Source organism: Labeo rohita, chromosome 22 (genome assembly GCF_022985175.1).
Source record: "Labeo rohita strain BAU-BD-2019 chromosome 22, IGBB_LRoh.1.0, whole genome shotgun sequence".
In the NCBI taxonomy this organism is placed as follows: domain Eukaryota; kingdom Metazoa; phylum Chordata; class Actinopteri; order Cypriniformes; family Cyprinidae; genus Labeo; species Labeo rohita.
In genome coordinates, this window is record NC_066890.1 from 23,887,751 (window position 1) to 23,906,339 (window position 18,589).

Here is an 18,589-nt window from a genome sequence, read left to right on the forward strand (position 1 = left end):
AAAAAAGTGCATCCATCCATCATAAAAATACTCCACATGGCTCCAGGGGGTTAATAAAGGCCTTCTGAAGCGAATTGATGTGTAAGAAAAATATCTATGGTTAAAACTTTTTAAACCATAATCCCTAGCTTACGCTAACTGTCGTACGCATGTTCATAAGAGAGTGGCATTCCAGCGGATGACGTATATGGCGTAGGCGCACCTTTTGGACTTCAAAAGCTCAACACCCATTCACTGCTATTATAAAACTTGGAAGAGCCATGGCATTTTTTAATATAACTCTGATTGTATCCGTCTGAAAGTTATACTCACCTAGGATGGCTTGAGGGTGAGTAAATCGTGATGTAATTTTCATTTTGGGGTGAACTATCTCTGTAAGAAAATATTTAAGAACTTTCTGTTACATCGCAACTTTAATTATGGCAATAGCATGTATTCAATTATAAGCCTAAGTAGAATAAAATAAGACATGTTTGTCTCATGACTTAAAAATAAGCAATTACTGTGTCCAAAACTGCATAATTGATGGTGGACACTGCATCTGAATTAAAATCTGCTCCGAAAATGTCGGTGACATGACAAATGTAGTATGTTTAAATTTCATCCATGAAATGTTTGTAAATGATCGTTAACAAGTACTTACTAGACTGTATATGTGACCCTGGACCACAAAACCAGACTTAAGTAGCATGGGTATATTTGTAGCAATAGCCAAAAATACATTGCATGGGTCAAAATTATACATTTTTCTTTTAAGCCAAAAAACATTAGGATATTAAGTAAAGATCATGTTCCATGAAAATGTTTTGTAAATTTCCTACCGTAAATATATCAAAAGTTACTTTTGACAAAACTTCACTTGGACAACTTTAAAGGCGATTTTCTCAATATTTAGATTTTTTTGCACCCTCAGATTCCAAATGTCAGCCAAATATCGTCCTGTCCTAACAAACCATACATCAATGGAAATCTTATTTATTCAGATTTCAGATTATTTATAAATATCAATTTCAACTCTGTGTTGACTGGTTTTGTGGTCCAGGGTCACATATATTAAAACCTTTGCTAAAATGCTAATCAAGCAGGTGCAAGATGTGTGAAACAGGTGTCGTTATTGACAGTGTTGACAGCTAAATTAGCTCAAAACCTGCAGGCATAAGCTGGTCTTCCAGCAGGGTTCCTTCCAGGCAGAAGTGTCTCAAATTGCTTTTACGCAGACGCCTCTCTTTTTTCCTCAACTATTAGGTGGGCTTTCCTAAGGGACTCAGCAGGCAGGTTTCATCCACGCTGCCAACTTAAACAGTGAAACTACATCCACTGCAGTTTACGCTACAGTGCACACAGTCATCCGAGCGTGGAGGAGCGGAGAGGGGAACAGAGCCGGACTGTGTCCCAAGAGAAGGGATTTAGTGGGAGCTCAAATCAACGATACCACTGCTGCCAGCTGCAGCTCGGAGAAAGGGTCTGTCCGTCCACTCCGGAGATCTTGAACTTCTCGGGTCTCCGCTGTCAACATTGAATCCCCATGTACGGGTTTGTCGGATCCTGCTGTTTTAACTGGCATCACTCAGAGATGGACCAAAAACACCGTTCTGACATATACATCGACCGGGACAGAAAACATAAGAAATACAGCATGATTAGACTCTCATATGTGCGATTTACCGTAAATGAGAGTCGGATCATGAGCTGATTGTCAGGCGCTGAATGTTTGCTTTGTGAGCGGGAAGAATCGCATGTGCTCAAAGAAACACAAAAGTACTTGTGATGATGGTTAGTTAGTTGAGAGCAATAATTAGTGTCCTCTGAGAGGTCCAGCTGGAGAACAGCATTTCAGCATGAAAACTGTTTATAATAACAAAATATTCCAGGATGGTTTTTGTTCTAGTTTGGTGCTGAAGGATCAGAACAGTCTGGTGCAATTTACTGATAAAACCTGTGATCAGCTATTCAAAAATGCATCAAAAAAGCTACATACAATGACCTGAACACATCTTTTTTATAGGGCTGACAAACAATTAATCACGATTAATTGCATACAAAAAAAAGTTTGCCTAATATATGTGTGTGTACTGTGTGTAATTATTATGTATATATAAATACAAGCACCTTCATGTATATATTTAAGAGAAATATGTTATTTATGTCCGAAGTATTTTTATTTATATATAATATGCATTCTATAAACATTATAATAAATACATATACTTGTAAATGTTTCTTAAATACATAAATGAATGTGTTTGTATATATACATAATAATAACACACAGTACACACACATATATTAGACAAACTCAAACTTTTATTTTGTATGCGATTAATTGTGATTAATCGTTTGCCAGTCGTACTTTTTTATGACAAATGTGACCCTGGACTGGTCTTTGTATATTTGTAGCAATAGCCAAAAATACATTGTATGGGTCAAAATGATAGATTTTTCTTTTTTGCCAAAAATCATTAGGATATTAAGTAAAGATCATGTTCCATGAAGATATTTTTTACATTTCCTACCATAAATATATCAAAACTTGTCCTATCCTAACAAACCATACATCAATGGATTATTTATTCAGCTTTCGGACGTTGTATAAATCTCAATTTTGAAAATTGGCCCTTATGACTGGTTTTGTGGTCCAGGATCACAAATATGTTTTAATTACTGAAATCAGAACAGTTTTAAGTCAGAAATACCAGAGAGATATAACAACAAAATAACGAAATAATGCAGAAAAAAAAAAAATCTAACAGAGCAGTTATATTAAAACAGGCTGAAAGTTTTTTGTTTTACTGTAAGTGCATTACTAAAAGCTTGGCACATGTTTTAAAGTAGACCTTCAGTGTCACAGACATGTAATTGTCATTGATGAATTGCAAGAAAAAGAAAGGTTAAGAGTTCAGTCTGCCGCACCCTAAACGCCAATGTTCTCACAAAGAGAAAAGCAGAGAGGTTGAATGAACACTGAACTTGACTTAAAGCCATGAATCCATGCGTTCATGAGCCAGACCCTTGACGATCACTCCTGGATCACTCTCAAAGCTGTCGCAGGATCTAAAAGACGAAAACCATATTGAGAAATCCAGAAATAAGACTGTTATTCCCAAGCCTTCAGCCTCTGTGAAATATTCAAAGCTCAAAGGTGTAAATGCGAACAGACTGTAAGTTTTGTAGGCCTCAGGTTTCTAATTTAATCTACTTCTGAAGGAGTTTTTCTCAGGCCCTGATCCAACATGTGTCTACCAGCATGTTTATTTCTGTGTTGCTTTACAAATCTGCAACACTAAAGATGTCTACTGAAACATGACATCACATTAATCTGGGTAAAATCATCTGTAGGTTGTTTCCTGAGTTCTGTCGGCATTACACAGATCATCGTTTGGCATAAACAACAATCTCTCCAGACTATATAGAGGAAACCACTAGAGATACTGTCAGTACGCATGGTCTCTGATGAACAATAAGGAAACTGTCTGCATCAGCGAGTATGTGATGTGCTGGGTTAAAACATGATTTATTGTCAAATCTGACAAAACAAAGCGCATGTTGATGTCAAACTGTCCAAAAAATGATTTGGAACAGAAGTTTTCAAACTTGATGCCAAGGACACCATAATCAAATAATAGAGGCAGACAAATATTTCCATGTATAAATAGCTTTTTATACTGTGTGAGGAAAAAAGTGTGATATTACAAAAAATAAAATGAAATAACACTTAGCAACCACCCAGAGCATCCTAGCAACCACATAACAACACCCTGTTAAACACCCAGTACACTCTAGCAACTACTATAGCAACACACTAAAAAAAACATTCAGCACACCATAGAAACCACATAGCAATCACATGCATTCTATGAACCACATAACGACACCCTGGCAACCACCCAGTGCACTCTAGCAACAACATAGCAAAAAGGATATTGCTTTTTAAAACACTGTTAAAAAAACACTCTGAACACCTTAGCAACCACATTTCAACACCCTAGCAACCACACAGTACATTCTAGCAACTACCATAGCGACATGCTAAAAACACTCAGAACACTTAGCAACCACCCAGAGCATCCTAGCAACCACATAACAACACCCAGTTAAACACCCAGTACGCTCTAGCAACTACTATAGCAACACACTAAAAAAACATTCAGCACACCATAGAAACCACATAGCAATCACTCAGTGCATTCTATGAACCACATAACGACACCCTGGCAACCACCCAGCACACCCTAGCAACCACATAGCAAAAAGCATATTGCTTTTTAAAACACTGTTAAAAAAAACACTCTGAACACCTTAGCAACCACATTTCAACACCCTAGCAACCACACAGTACATTCTAGCAACTACCATAGCGACATGCTAAAAACACTCAGAACACTTCGCAACGGCCTAGAGCATCCCAGGAACCACAAAGCAACACCCTGGCAACTACCCAGTACACTCTAGCAACTACCATAGTGACATGCTAAAAACCACTTAAAAAATTTAGCAACAACCCAGAGCATCCAAGCAACCACATAACAACATCCTGGCAACCATCCAGGACACCCTAGCAATCATGCAACAACACCACAGGCAGCCACCCAGCAAACCCTAGCAACTACCATAGCAACACGCTATAAACCACTATGAACACTTAGCAACCACCAAGAGCATCCTAGCAACCATATTGCAACACCCTGGCAACCACGCAGCACACTCTAGGAAACACAACAACACAAGCAGCACACTTTAGCATCCACCCACAGCACCTTTGCAACCAAACAGCAACATGTTAAAATACACTCTGAATACCTTTGCAACTGCATTACAACAGCTGCCCATAGCAACACCCTAGCAACCACCAGAAAAAGCCAGAATGCATCACCTCGGCAGCCAATCAGAACGTTGTAGCAACCGTACAGTAACACAGTAGCAACCACCCAGAACGCCACACCAACCGCATAACAACAGCCTGGCAACCACCTTAGCAACCACATAGGAACACCCTAGCAACCTCTCAGAACACCCTAGAATGCTGACAATAAATATTTCATGGGATTTTACATTTCACTTATCAGAAAATGTAAATATTGTTCAGAGCAATCATTACGTCATGGCATCAACTGCATGAACCTCCACCCACCCATGAGAGGATTACGTGTTAGCAAGAGCGTTAACAGTTAGCAGGGAAATGCCTTCAGAGATGTGTAGATGTGGCGGACAGAAGCTGTATTGTGTGTGGTATGTATGGAGTTGCGTAAAACAGATCACCGCCTGCTCACCCTCATCTCATACCACCCAGATCACTGCATACGGACACGCCTGAGCGATCCCCAGCACTCCCATAATCCTCTCTGCTCCTTCATACTCAACAAAAACAAGAAAGCACATTCTGCTGTACAGTTACCTCAGATTTACCTAGGTAAAAGCCACACTTCAAAATGCCTTCTACAGGGTTCCACCAAGTTGTGTGCTGGAGCTACGTTAACCATGGTTTTACTACAAATAAAACCAAAAAGCATGATTAATATAGTTAAACCATGGTAACCACAAATAAACCATGGGTTTATTATAAATAAATAAATAAACCATTTAACACTGTTAATATTGTTAAACCATGCTAATCACAATTAACCATGGTTTACTACAAATAAAAAACGGTTAATATACAGTAGTTAAAGCATGGTAACCACAAATTAACCATGGTTTTACAACAAATAACAGAACATAGTTAACACAGTTAAGCCATTGTAACCACAAATTAATTAATTAATATAAAACTTTAAAAAAACTGGTTAATACAGTTAAACCATGGTAATCACAAATTAACCATGGTTTACCACAAATAAAAGAACTTGCTTAACATATTTAAACCATTTTAACAACAAATTAACCATTGTTTTACAACAATACTGCAAAACCAAAAACATGGTTAATATCATTACACCATGGTAACCACAAAATGACCATGGTTTACTACAAATAATAAGAAAACATGATTAATATAGTTAAACCATGGTAACCACAAATTAACCATGGTTTACTACAAATAAAAAAAAAAGAAAAACATGGTTAATATAGTTAAACCATGGTAACCACAAAATAACCATGGTTTACTACAAATAATAAGAAAACATGATTAATATAGTTAAACCATGGTAACCACAAATTAACCATGGTTTACGAAAAAATAAAAGAACTTGGTTAACATAGTTACACTATTGTAACCACAAATTAACAATGGTTTTACTAAAAATACTGCACAATCAAAAAACATAGTTGACATTGTTAAACCATGGTTTACTACAAATAAAAGAACAAAATAACCATGGTTTACTACAAACACTGTAAAATGTCCTGTAAATTTACAAAAATAACCATTTTAACAAACACTGTAAAATGTCCTGTAAATTTACAAGGGAATTTAACAGTAGAATGCTGTTTTTGTTTAACAGTAAGTAATAGTAATACAGTAATACAATAACAGTAAGTTATTGTATTTTGCAATGCATTGTGGGATATGTTGACCAGCAACAGTATGACACTGCTGTTTAACAGCATAATATCATATTTGTCCTTGTACGTGCATATAGTGAGACATTTTGGTTTATCTGCATGAGGTCATTTTGTAGCTCTGCCTTTTATTGTTTTATTTCTAAAGTACTTATTACTTGGATTTAAACTGGATTTGTGACTGTTTTAATCAGCAAGTTACCACATGAGTGTCAGCCCTTTGTACAGACTGGCATCATATAACACACAACTGTCTCTAACCTGCACGTCTTAAACTTTATCTGAGTATGAAATGACTGTGGAATAATGTTTTTTTTATTATCTGCTGCTGTTATTTGCACTTTTAACTCAACCTTATGCTGTCTCAAACCAGTAGGACTTTCTCTTAGAGGACAAATTAAGATATTGTCATAGAGAAATGTTTGCCCATACAATAGAAGACAAATGAGAACCAAACCTTTGAGCTCCAAAAGTAACATAAAGATACGATTAATTAAAGACACCAGTCATTTCATCTGATATATTTTATTAACCATTTGTTTAAAAAAAAAAAAAAAAATAAAAAATTAGCTGGTATTCACTGAAGCCTGATTTGAGAGTACATTTGTATTTTATGAACAAATAAAGACTTGTTTGCATGTTTGTATGTTTGTATGCATGCCTGTTTTACTACAAAAAAAAAAAAAACATGGTCAAGAGAGTTAAACCATGGTAACCACAAATTAAACATGGTTTACCACAAATAAAAGAACTTGGTTAACATAGTTACACTATTGTAACCACAAATTAACCATGGGTTTACTACAAATACTGCACAACCAAAAAAAAAAAACACAGTTAATATTGCTAAACCATGGTTTACCACAAATAATGGAACATGGTTAACATAGTTAAACCATTGTAACCACAAATTAACCATGGTTTCCCTACTAATACTGTAAAATACCAGGATGATAGAATTAAGAAATTGTGCACATAATATTGAATTGAGCTTTAACATTTTATTAGCTAACCAAACGCAAAGCTTCTGCCAAGAAAAATTATTAAGCCTATAGCACTTACTTAAGTTGCCCCTAATGAGTCTGTGTTATTAGCTTTTACCAGTTGTTATCGGGGAATAACATACCTTGGAATGTCATGACTGACCAATCAGAATCAAGCATTCCACAGAACTGTGTAATAATTTAATTTAAAGCACAGCTACCACAAATTCAGACTTTTTTTTTTTTTTTACTTTTTTATGCCTTTTATTGTGATAGGACAGCAGAGAGATGACAGGAAAGAGCTGGGAGCAGGATCAGCAAAGGACCTCGTGACGGGAATCGAACTCGGGTCGCCATGAGCGCAGTTGCGCTATATGTCGGCGCGCTAACCACGAGGCTATTGGCCTGAGGTTAAATACAGATTTGAAATCATAACAAGAAATAGTTTAACAGCTATGATACTGGGTTTGAAATCAAACGTTTGCATAGTTATGACAGAAAACACTAGCATCTAACAATGCCTTGGAAAAAAAACAATTCATCTTAAAAAATAAAGTATATGCATAAACCCAAATAGGAAAGAAAACAGTTATGGAATAAGCATGTGTGCTATTCTGTGTCCTAAACTCCTGAAACATTGGTGTCTCATTTTAGAGCAGTCAATGCAATTTATGAAAGAAGTCAATTAAATCTGTAAGTGGGGATGGGTGTGTGAAAAAATTCAGATGTAATCCCCTTTGTAATCACTGGCATTTTTCAAAAGTAACTGTAATTTAATTCTACATTTTTTCTCAGTAACTGTAACTAATCACAATTACATTTATTTTGTAATTAAATTACGTAATTCCATTACATGTAACTAGTTACTCCCCAACAATGAGTATATATAATAGGTTATTTTGTCTTTTGTCAAATCGCACTGTGCACTGTGTACTTCTTGTTTTTCAGAGAAGACATTCCTGCCACTAACAAAGTGAATGGTGAGCAAAGGTGGTGGCCACGTTTTGGAGCAGCACCTGGGTTTTTTAGATGGCTGTGTATTCTTTGGCTGCATGTCTTTTTCTCCATTATGTTTCTGTTGCCTATAGATTCTTTGTGAGGATAAATACAGAGGATACAACATAATGCACTGCAAAACGTCTTAAGACAGGAGAAATGGTGAAGATGCACTGTTCCAGCAGCTTAAGACTGTATTTTTAAGTGTTATACATGCATTGTTTTAAATAAAGTATTTGATATTTTGTGATTATGGTGTCTATTTTAAATAAATGTCAGTAGTACCCATGTAGAGTAAAAATAAAATAAATTTAAATGAATTCAGTATAAAAAGTGATAAAATCTACTGAAATCTACATTAAATGAATTACAGTAGTGTACTGATAAATTTGACCTTTTTATAGTATTTTACTGTAAAATAGTAGTTTGCTACTGTAAAAACCCTTTGAAATGTCTAACAGTGTAGTTAATATTGTTAAACCATGGTAACCACAAAATAACCATGGTTTACTACAAACACTATAAAAATGTCCTGTAAATTTACAAGGAAATTTAACAGTAAAATGCTGTTTTCATGTAATAACAGTAATTTTGCAAAGCACTGTGGGATATGTTGACCAGCAACAGCATGACACTGTTGTTTAACAGCATAATATCATATTTGTCCTTGTACGTGCATATAGTGAGACATTTTGGTTTATCTGCACAAGGTCGTTTTGCAGCTCTGCCTTTTATTGTTTTATTTCTAAAGTACTTATTACTTGGATTTCAATTGGATTTGTGACCATGTTTTCAGCAATCAGCAAGTTACCACATGAGTGTCAGCCCTTTGAACAGACTGGCATCATATAACACACAACTCTCTCTAACCTGCACGTCTTAAACTTTATCTGAGTATGAAATGACTGTGGAATGACGTTTTTTTTTTCTTTTGTGGTTACAATTTTAGAGTGAGGTTCAAACTGGCTATTATCTGCTGCTGTTATTTGCAATCACAGTTTTGGTTTTATCTTACAAAGTTCACTTCTAAATATTAACATTATAGCAAAGCATAATTTAATGAAAGAATAGCATGTTTTAATCATGGAACAGTAACCGAGTGAAATATGAGAGCAGTGTTAGATCGTTAACATATACTCAGACTGCATTTGATTTATGTATTACCATCACACAAATTATGTTTCACTAAAACAAAGCTCACGCTCCAGACTGACACTAGTTTCTATTTTCAAGAAAAGATCCACCTTAATGTGCCTCATACTAGAATCCATTTATTATAAATGCAGCATGTATGACTTGTGCAGTGTATTCTGAGACTTCAGTTAATTATCGACTAGTTTTTAGTTAGAAAGTTTCATTTTTTATCAAATCAAATTATACAATATGTTCTGAAGATTTTCTCCTCTTATTTTCCAGATACTTTATTGGAATAAATCCAGAAAAGAGGATCAAAGCCGCATGGAGAAATTAGGTGTCTAAAATAACTGGAAAAACTGCAGAAGAAGACCAAAGATGATCAGTCCAGAAGTATCTCATCCTTAACTCAACCTTATGCTGTCTCAAACCAGTAGGATATTGTCCATTGACCAAATTAAGATATTGTCATAGAGAAATGTTTGCCCATACAATAGAACACAAATGGGAGCCAAACCTTTGAGCTCCAAAAGGAACAAAAAGGTATGATTAATTAAAGACACCAGTCATTTCATCTGATATCTTTTATAAACCATTTGTTTAAAAAAAACATTAGCTGGTGTTCACTGAGGCCTGATTTGAGAGTACATTTGTTTTTATGACCAAATAAAGACTTTATGTATGTTTGTATGCATGCCTGTTTTATGGAATATTGTAAAAGTTTATCTAGTGCTGTACCAGAATAAAATAACAAAACATAACTTGACTTTGTTCTCTTTTGTAATACAGTCAAATGGAAAATGCAGGGTATAATATGCATTGAAAATTGAGATCATGGAGTTATGAGTAGTATGTCATTTAACAGATATATGCTGCTAAATTACAGTTGTGTAACACCATTTTGCTGTTAATTTTAAAAACAGTAGCACACTGTATTTTTACAGTACGATGCTGGCAAGTAGACTACCATATTTTTACAGGGAAATTTTTTACAGTGAATAAAAGAACATGGTCAACATTGTTAAACCATTTTGACCACAAATAAACTATGGTTTTACTATATAAAAACATGGTTAGTACTGTTAAACCATGGTAATCACACATTAACAATGGTTTAATACAAATAACAAACATAGTTAATATAGTTAAACCATAGTAACCACAAATTAACCATGGTAAAAAAAAAAAAAAAAACATGGTTATTATAGATATACCACAATAACCACAAATTAACTATGATTTTACTACAAATTAAAGAATATGGTTAATTCAGTTAAACCATGGTAACCACAAATTAACCATGGTAAAAAAAGAACGTGATTAATATAGTTATACCACTGTAACCACAAATTAACTATGATTTTACTACAAATGAAAGAATATGGTTAATTCAGTTAAACCATGGTAACCACAAATTAACCATGGTAAAAAAAAGAACATGATTAATATAGTTATACAACTGTAACCACAAATTAACTATGATTTTACTACAAATGAAAGAATATGGTTAATTCAGTTAAACCATGGTAACCACAAATTAACCATGGTAAAAAAAGAACGTGATTAATATAGTTATACCACTGTAACCACAAATTAACTATGATTTTACTACAAATGAAAGAATATGGTTAATTCAGTTAAACCATGGTAACCACAAATTAACCATGGTAAAAAAAGAACGTGATTAATATAGTTATACCACTGTAACCACAAATTAACTATGATTTTACTACAAATGAAAGAATATGGTTAATTCAGTTAAACCATGGTAACCACAAATTAACCATGGTAAAAAAAAGAACATGATTAATATAGTTATACAACTGTAACCACAAATTAACTATGATTTTACTACAAATGAAAGAATATGGTTAATTCAGTTAAACCATGGTAACCACAAATTAACTATGATTTAACCAAGGTAAAACATGGTTACTACACTTTTACTAATAAAAAAACACGGTTAATTTTCATGAGGGTAGATTTAGTATTAAATAGTTCTCAATGCTAATATGCTAGCCAACATAAACCTTTGTCTCACAATTAAACATTCAATAATTTGGAAACATTGTTTCCTTTGTTCCAGTTGCTTCTACACCCACAGTTCCACTGGGTTCACCGCACCCTGAAATAAAGGGTTAGCAAGATCTTAAAAACACATTGCTATGAATTAGACATCTGCTTGACGCTAATTGCTAGTGAAGCTAGGACATGTTAACGTGCTAGCGCGCTACATGATGTATTGGGATATATCTGCTCTACGAGAGCTGACTGAAGGCCCAAATCAGTCCAAAGTTGATTTCCAAATCCAAAAAAAACTGAATCATCAAGGCTTGAGTGGGCAGCACTGACAACTATTTTGCTAAGATATATAGCTTTGCTGAGAAGAGGAAGCGAGTGGGGCCGTAAAACAGCTCCTAATGCAGTCTGGGAGTATTAGTTTTTCACATCACTTCTGCCGTTTCCTACTTAAACGCAATGATGTGATGTCAGACTAATCAAAAGCATCTGAACTCTTTTTGCTGTGTTCACACTTAGCAAACCCACCTGAACTTATGACCCTCAAAGCTAAACAGGAAGAGGAGACACTCAACCACAAGAGGTTAATGTCAATATCAGATGCAGATCATCATGGTGGAGCTATTATAATCAGAGACTGATCGATTATAATTGTGTAAAGCGGTTTGAGAAATCAGACAAATAGTGAACGATGGAGGCCAAGAAATCACTGATTCCAGGTCAGAAGATTTGTGAGAACTTTCAAACACAGAATACGGAATCAACGCCAGAGATTAATTATGTGATAAATAATGTTAGATCAACAATGTTGACATTTTTTGAGTTAGATGCAACTGAGATCACACTTTGTATGTATAAGTTTATATTTTAAATTCATTTACATTTAACAATTTAACTCAAATGCTCAAACAAAAATAAAAAATAAAATAAAATAATCAAAACTACACCTAATTCACTCAAATTCTCATACACAAAAATGCACATGGCCATGCATAAAAAAATAAATGAATTAAAATAAAATAAAATAACAGAAGCTAAATAGCTAAAATAATCACAAAAATATGCATAAAATAAAATAAAATAAAATAAAATAAAATACAACTAATTAACTCAAATGTTGACACATACAAATGTACATGCATAAAATAATATATAAAATAAAATAAAATAAAATAAAATAACTAACTCAAATGCTCACACATACAAATGCACATGCTTAATAAAATAAAATAAAATAAAATAAAATAAAATATCAAAAGAAGCTACAACTAATTAACTCACACTTACAAATGTACATGCATAAAATAACCAATAATAAAATAAAATAAAATAAAGCTACACCTAATTCACCCAAATGCTTAAATTCACAAAAATGCACAAGACCATGCATAAAATAATAAAATAAAGTGAAAACTACAACTAAATAGCTAAAATGTTCACATATAAAAAAAAGAAAAGAAAAGAAAAGAAAAGAAAAGAAAAGAAAAGAAAAGAAAAGAATAAAATGAAGCTACACCTCACACACTCATACTTACACATGCATGAAATAAAATAAAATAAAATAAAATAAAATAAAATAAAATAAAATAAAATAAAATAAAATAAAATAAAATAAAAAAACTGGAACAGAAGTTACAACTAATTAACTCAAATGCTCACACATACAAATGTACATGCAAAAAAAAAAAAAAAACAATAATAATAATAATAACAACAACAATAATAACAACAATAACAATAATAATAATAAAAAGAATAATAAATAAAATAAAATAAATAAAAAAGCTACACCTAATTTACTCAAATGCTCACACAAAAATACACGACCATGCATAAAATAATAAAATAAAATAAAATAGAACAAAAAGAATAGAAGATACAATTAAATAGCTAAAATTCTCACATATAAAAAATAAAATAAAAATAGAACAACAAGAATAGAAGCGAATACAACTACTTAACTCAAATGCTCACACATACAAATGTACATGCATAAAATAAAAAATAAAATAAAATAAAATAAAATAAAATAATAAAATGAAGCTACACCTAATTTGCTCAAACACTCACACTTAAAAAAAATAATTAACTCAAATGCTCATACATAAAACGCACATTCATAAAAGTAAAACAATAAAATAAAATAAGTCATAAAATAAAGTAATGAAAGCTACATTTAATTAGCTCATAAACACATAAATATGCACATTCATTGAAATGCATGAAATAAAGTAAAATAAATTAAAATAAATAAATGTATTTAAAATAAAATAATGAATGCACACTCATGCACCAAAAACAAACAAACAAAAAAGTAACTGCAGAGTGACGTCAAAGCCGAGAGGATGTGTGTGTGTCTGAAAACATAAAATATGAGGGTCAGAAATGTGATAAGTGGTCATTAAATTTTATAGTCAGAGATCTTTTGGCAGGTCCTAAAAACAGCTAAGGATCAGGAGTGGTCAAGATACTCACCTCTGTGAAACAGATCCAATACAAGCTAATCTGGACAGAAGAGCTTAGAGACGGACCATAAAAAACATGAGCTGCCAATACAGCTTTCTCCAGTTACATTTCATGCTCTCTACTGAAAGAACTTGAGTGTGTAAATCATGTGTAGCTCGCAACATTTCAACACCTTTCAAAGAATTTGGGAGTAAAGTCACGTTGTGATGAATGGAGCGAGAAATTAAATTTCTCATGGGAGTTCATGAATATAAAAATGCTACACATCTATCCTCTTGATAAAACTTGTAACAAACCAGGAATTCACAACCTTGTTTTCCCTCATAACTCACACGCACCGACTGAGACTTTAATTTCACGGTTTATTGTTTCTAAAGCGCTCGAAAGCTTTTGTCATAATTATTCACATCATTCACGCGGGCACGGTTATATTTAAGCACGACACGATGACATTATTTTCAACTAACTGCCAACTAAAACTTTAAGCCAATTAATATCGCCCTGTTTTATGACAGATCTGCAGCCGGGACTGGACAAAAACCACATTTTCTGCCTGCTTAGAGGCGCTAATGAAGAGGAAATGACTGCGGGCCATGAAATTCAGGTCGGTTCAGTGAAGGACTCTTTTCAAATAAACCACTTCCCTCTTATCGCACCATCCAAACAGTGAGTGAGGGGATAAAACGTGTAATTTTACACAGCCTGCGACATGATCATCAGTTAACAGCCGAAAGTGCCCGACTATCAGTAAACCTGCCTTCCGTACAGCGTTGTGACTCTCACTGTATGTCGATGGCCAAGAGCAATAAACAGGGCCGAGGAGGCGGATGGTGTGAAAACCACTCAGCACTAGTCAGAGAAAACACACATCACTCAGTCACAGCACAAAACCACAACACAATCTCAGCCACATAAATGAGTGACGAGGAGACGAGCGTCAAGCACTCACCCACACTGATCAAACAGAGACGTCTGCTAGAAATAGATGTGAGAAAAAGATATGAGATTTAAATACACACATATAAAATATACTGTGATCGCACAATGTGTGGGATCTTTTATGGCATTTTTTTAAAATGTGGATTTTGCTATGTTAAAAAAAAACTGTTTAACTTAAAAATAAAAAATATAAAATATTATGGTTTTAAGATAATATTTTTAAAAACATTAAGGATGTCAAAAAATTCAAGTCATTTAAAAATCATTTCAAATCATTATTATTATCATTTTAATTAATAGCATAAGACATTACTTTCTAAGGAAGAAAACCGTAAAATAAGGTGAAAATAAAGTTTTATGAAAGAAAAAAAACTTAAAGTTTTGAGTGCTTGTCTAGTGGGTAAAATTACACCAATTAAATTATACTAGATGACAAAAAATGTATTAAGTAACTCACAATGCTCATACATAAAACAAAAAGCAAAGTAAAATGCAAATCAAGTAAAAAAAAATAATTTGAAAAGCAAATCAAAACAAAGCAAAGCAAAAAACCCTCAAATGTTCAGACATAAAATACCAAAGTAAAAAAAAAAAAAACCCACAGTAAAACAAAAAGTTAAACAAAACATAAAACAAAGCAAAATGCAAAACAAAACAAACAAACAAAACTGAAAAAAATGAAGCAAAGGAAAAAACAACAACAGCAACAACTCAAATGCTTATGCGGACATAAAAATACCAAAATAAAAACAAAAACATCCCACAGTGAAACACACAGCTAAACAAAACATAAAACAAAGCAAAATGCAAAACAAAACAAAAAAACAAACAAAACAGTGCAAAACAGAAAAAAACAAAGCAAAAAACAGCAACAATATAGTAAAACAAGTAAAACAAAAAAACATACCACAGTAAAACACAAAGCTAAACAAAACCTAAAACAAAACGAAATGCAAAACAAAACTAACAAAACAGCGCAAAACAGAAAAAAAACAAAACAAAGCAAAAAACAACAACAGCAACAACTCAAATGCTTATGCAGACATACAAATACCAAAGTAAAATGAAAACATACCACAGTAAAACACAAAGCTAAACAAAACAAAGCAGGAACAAACAAAACAATGAACTCAAATGCTTAGACATAAAAATGCTAAGGTGAAACAAAAAAGCTAAACAAAACACAAAACAAAACAAAACTGGAATAAATAAATAAATAAATTCTTAATTAACCCACAATGTTCATACATAAAACAAAAAGCAAAGCAAAATGCTAATCAAGCAAAACAAAAACAAACAAAAAAAAATACACTAAAACAGAACAAAGCAAAGCAAAAACAAAAAAACTTAAATGCTAAATCAAATCCTCAAACATAAAAAAAATATCAAAGTAAAAACAAAAACATACCACAGTAAAACACAAAGCTATACAAAACATAAGGCAGGAACAGACGACACAAAAACAAACAATCAAAAAGCAAAACAACAACAACAACTCAGATGCTTATCCAGAGAAAAATAACAAAGTAAAAACAAAAGCATACCACAGTAAAACACAAAGCTAAGCAAAACAAAGCAGGAACAGACAAAACAATGAGCTCCAATGCTCAGACATAAAAATGCTAAGGTGAAACAAAAAAGCTAAACAAAACTTAAAACAAAACAGAATAAAAAAGCCATAAAAGCCACAAACAAACAAAAACAAATAAACAAATTCTTAATTAACCAACAATGTTCACATATAAAACAAAGCAGGAACAGACAAAACAATTAACTCAAATGCTCAGACATAAAAATGCTAAGGTGAAACAAAAAAGCTAAACAAAACATAAAACAAATTGAAAACAAAAATCTGCACCTAATTAGCAAAAATGCTCAGACATATAAAATGCAATGAATAAACACTTTCTTAATTAACTCACAATGCTCATACACAGAACAAAAAGCAAAACAAAATGCTAATAAAGCAAAACAAAAGCAAACAAACAAAATCAAGCAAAACAGAACAAAACAAAGCAAAAAAAGTCAAATGTTAACTCAAACGCTCAGACATAAAAAATACCACAGTTAAGGGAAAAATTTAAACAAAACATAAAACACAGCAAGATGAGACAAAACAAAACCAAAACAAAAGCAAAGCAACAACTAAAATGCTCACTCAATTGCTCAAACATAAAAATACCAAAGTAAAACAAAAAGCTAAACAAAACAAAGCAAGATGAGACAAAACAAAAACAACACAAAATGCAAAACAAAACCAAAAATAAAATAAAAGGCTACACCTAATTAACTCAAATGCTCAGACATATAAATGCCACATAAATAAATAAATAAATAAATAAATAGATAAACAAACAAACTCACAATTCTTACACATAAGCAAAACAAAGCAAAGCAAAGCAAAAAACAACTCAAACGCTCAGACATAAAAATACCAAAGTAAAAACTAAAACATACCACAGTAAAACAAAAACATAAAAACAAACAAAAACAGGACAAAAATAAAAAATAAAAGACTACGCCTAATTAACTCAAATGCTCAGACATAAAAAGCTAAACAAAACATAAAACAAAGCAAAACAACAACAACAACAACAAAACTGAAAACAAAAAACTATGCACCTAACAAACTACAATGTTCAGACATTAAAAAATGCCAGAAATAAATAAATAAAGTTAAAAGTGAATAACTTTAAAGTAATTTTTTTCAAACAAAACAAAACAAAACAAAACAAAAAAGCAATTTTATTAGCATAAATGCTATTGATATCTATGGAAGCCTGTGTCTGCCACTAAGGTCATTGCAATTTTTTTATCTCGCAAATCTGTCTTTTTTATATTTAAACTAGCAATTGCGAGTTATAAAGTCTAATTCTGAGGGAAAAAAGTGATACTTTCCCACAATTGTGAGTTTAATTCTCGCAATTCTGACTTTTTAACTCTTAATTTAAAAGTATATCTTACAATTCTAAGAAAAAAAAAACCTGAGTTGCGTGTTTGTATCACAATTTCAAGAAAAAAAAGTCCTGTGAAATAAAAAGTTGCAATAACTTTTTTATTTTTTTTAATCATTGGTAAAAATGGGCTTCCATAGATATCCACTAAAAACAGTATTTGAGTCGTACCGATGGAACCGTTAGTGTAAATCTGACAAAAGCAGCTGGAAATGCATATGATGAAGTTCTTAAGCGTGAGTGGACTCTGTCAGGTCAAGGACTGCGGCTCTGGACACTGGACAGTGTTTCCGTCTGCAGCGCTTAACAGACAGTGAGAAGGAATTGCCTGTTTTGGCAGTTTTTCAACAAAATTGCAAACAGCTTTGACACAAACTAACATTTCGTAATTTATCATTTGTTATTGTGACAATAAATTGTGCAACATATGCATCTGTGCATGTTTGCCTTCAAAGAATACAATCAAAACAGTCCATGAACACATGATTCTGTTCTAAATATTACAAAGCAGCTGAGAAAATGACTATAAAACATTTGAAGTTTGGTTTTTACGCCATTTAAAAATTTTTACCATTATTCTTCTATAAATTTTATAGGTTA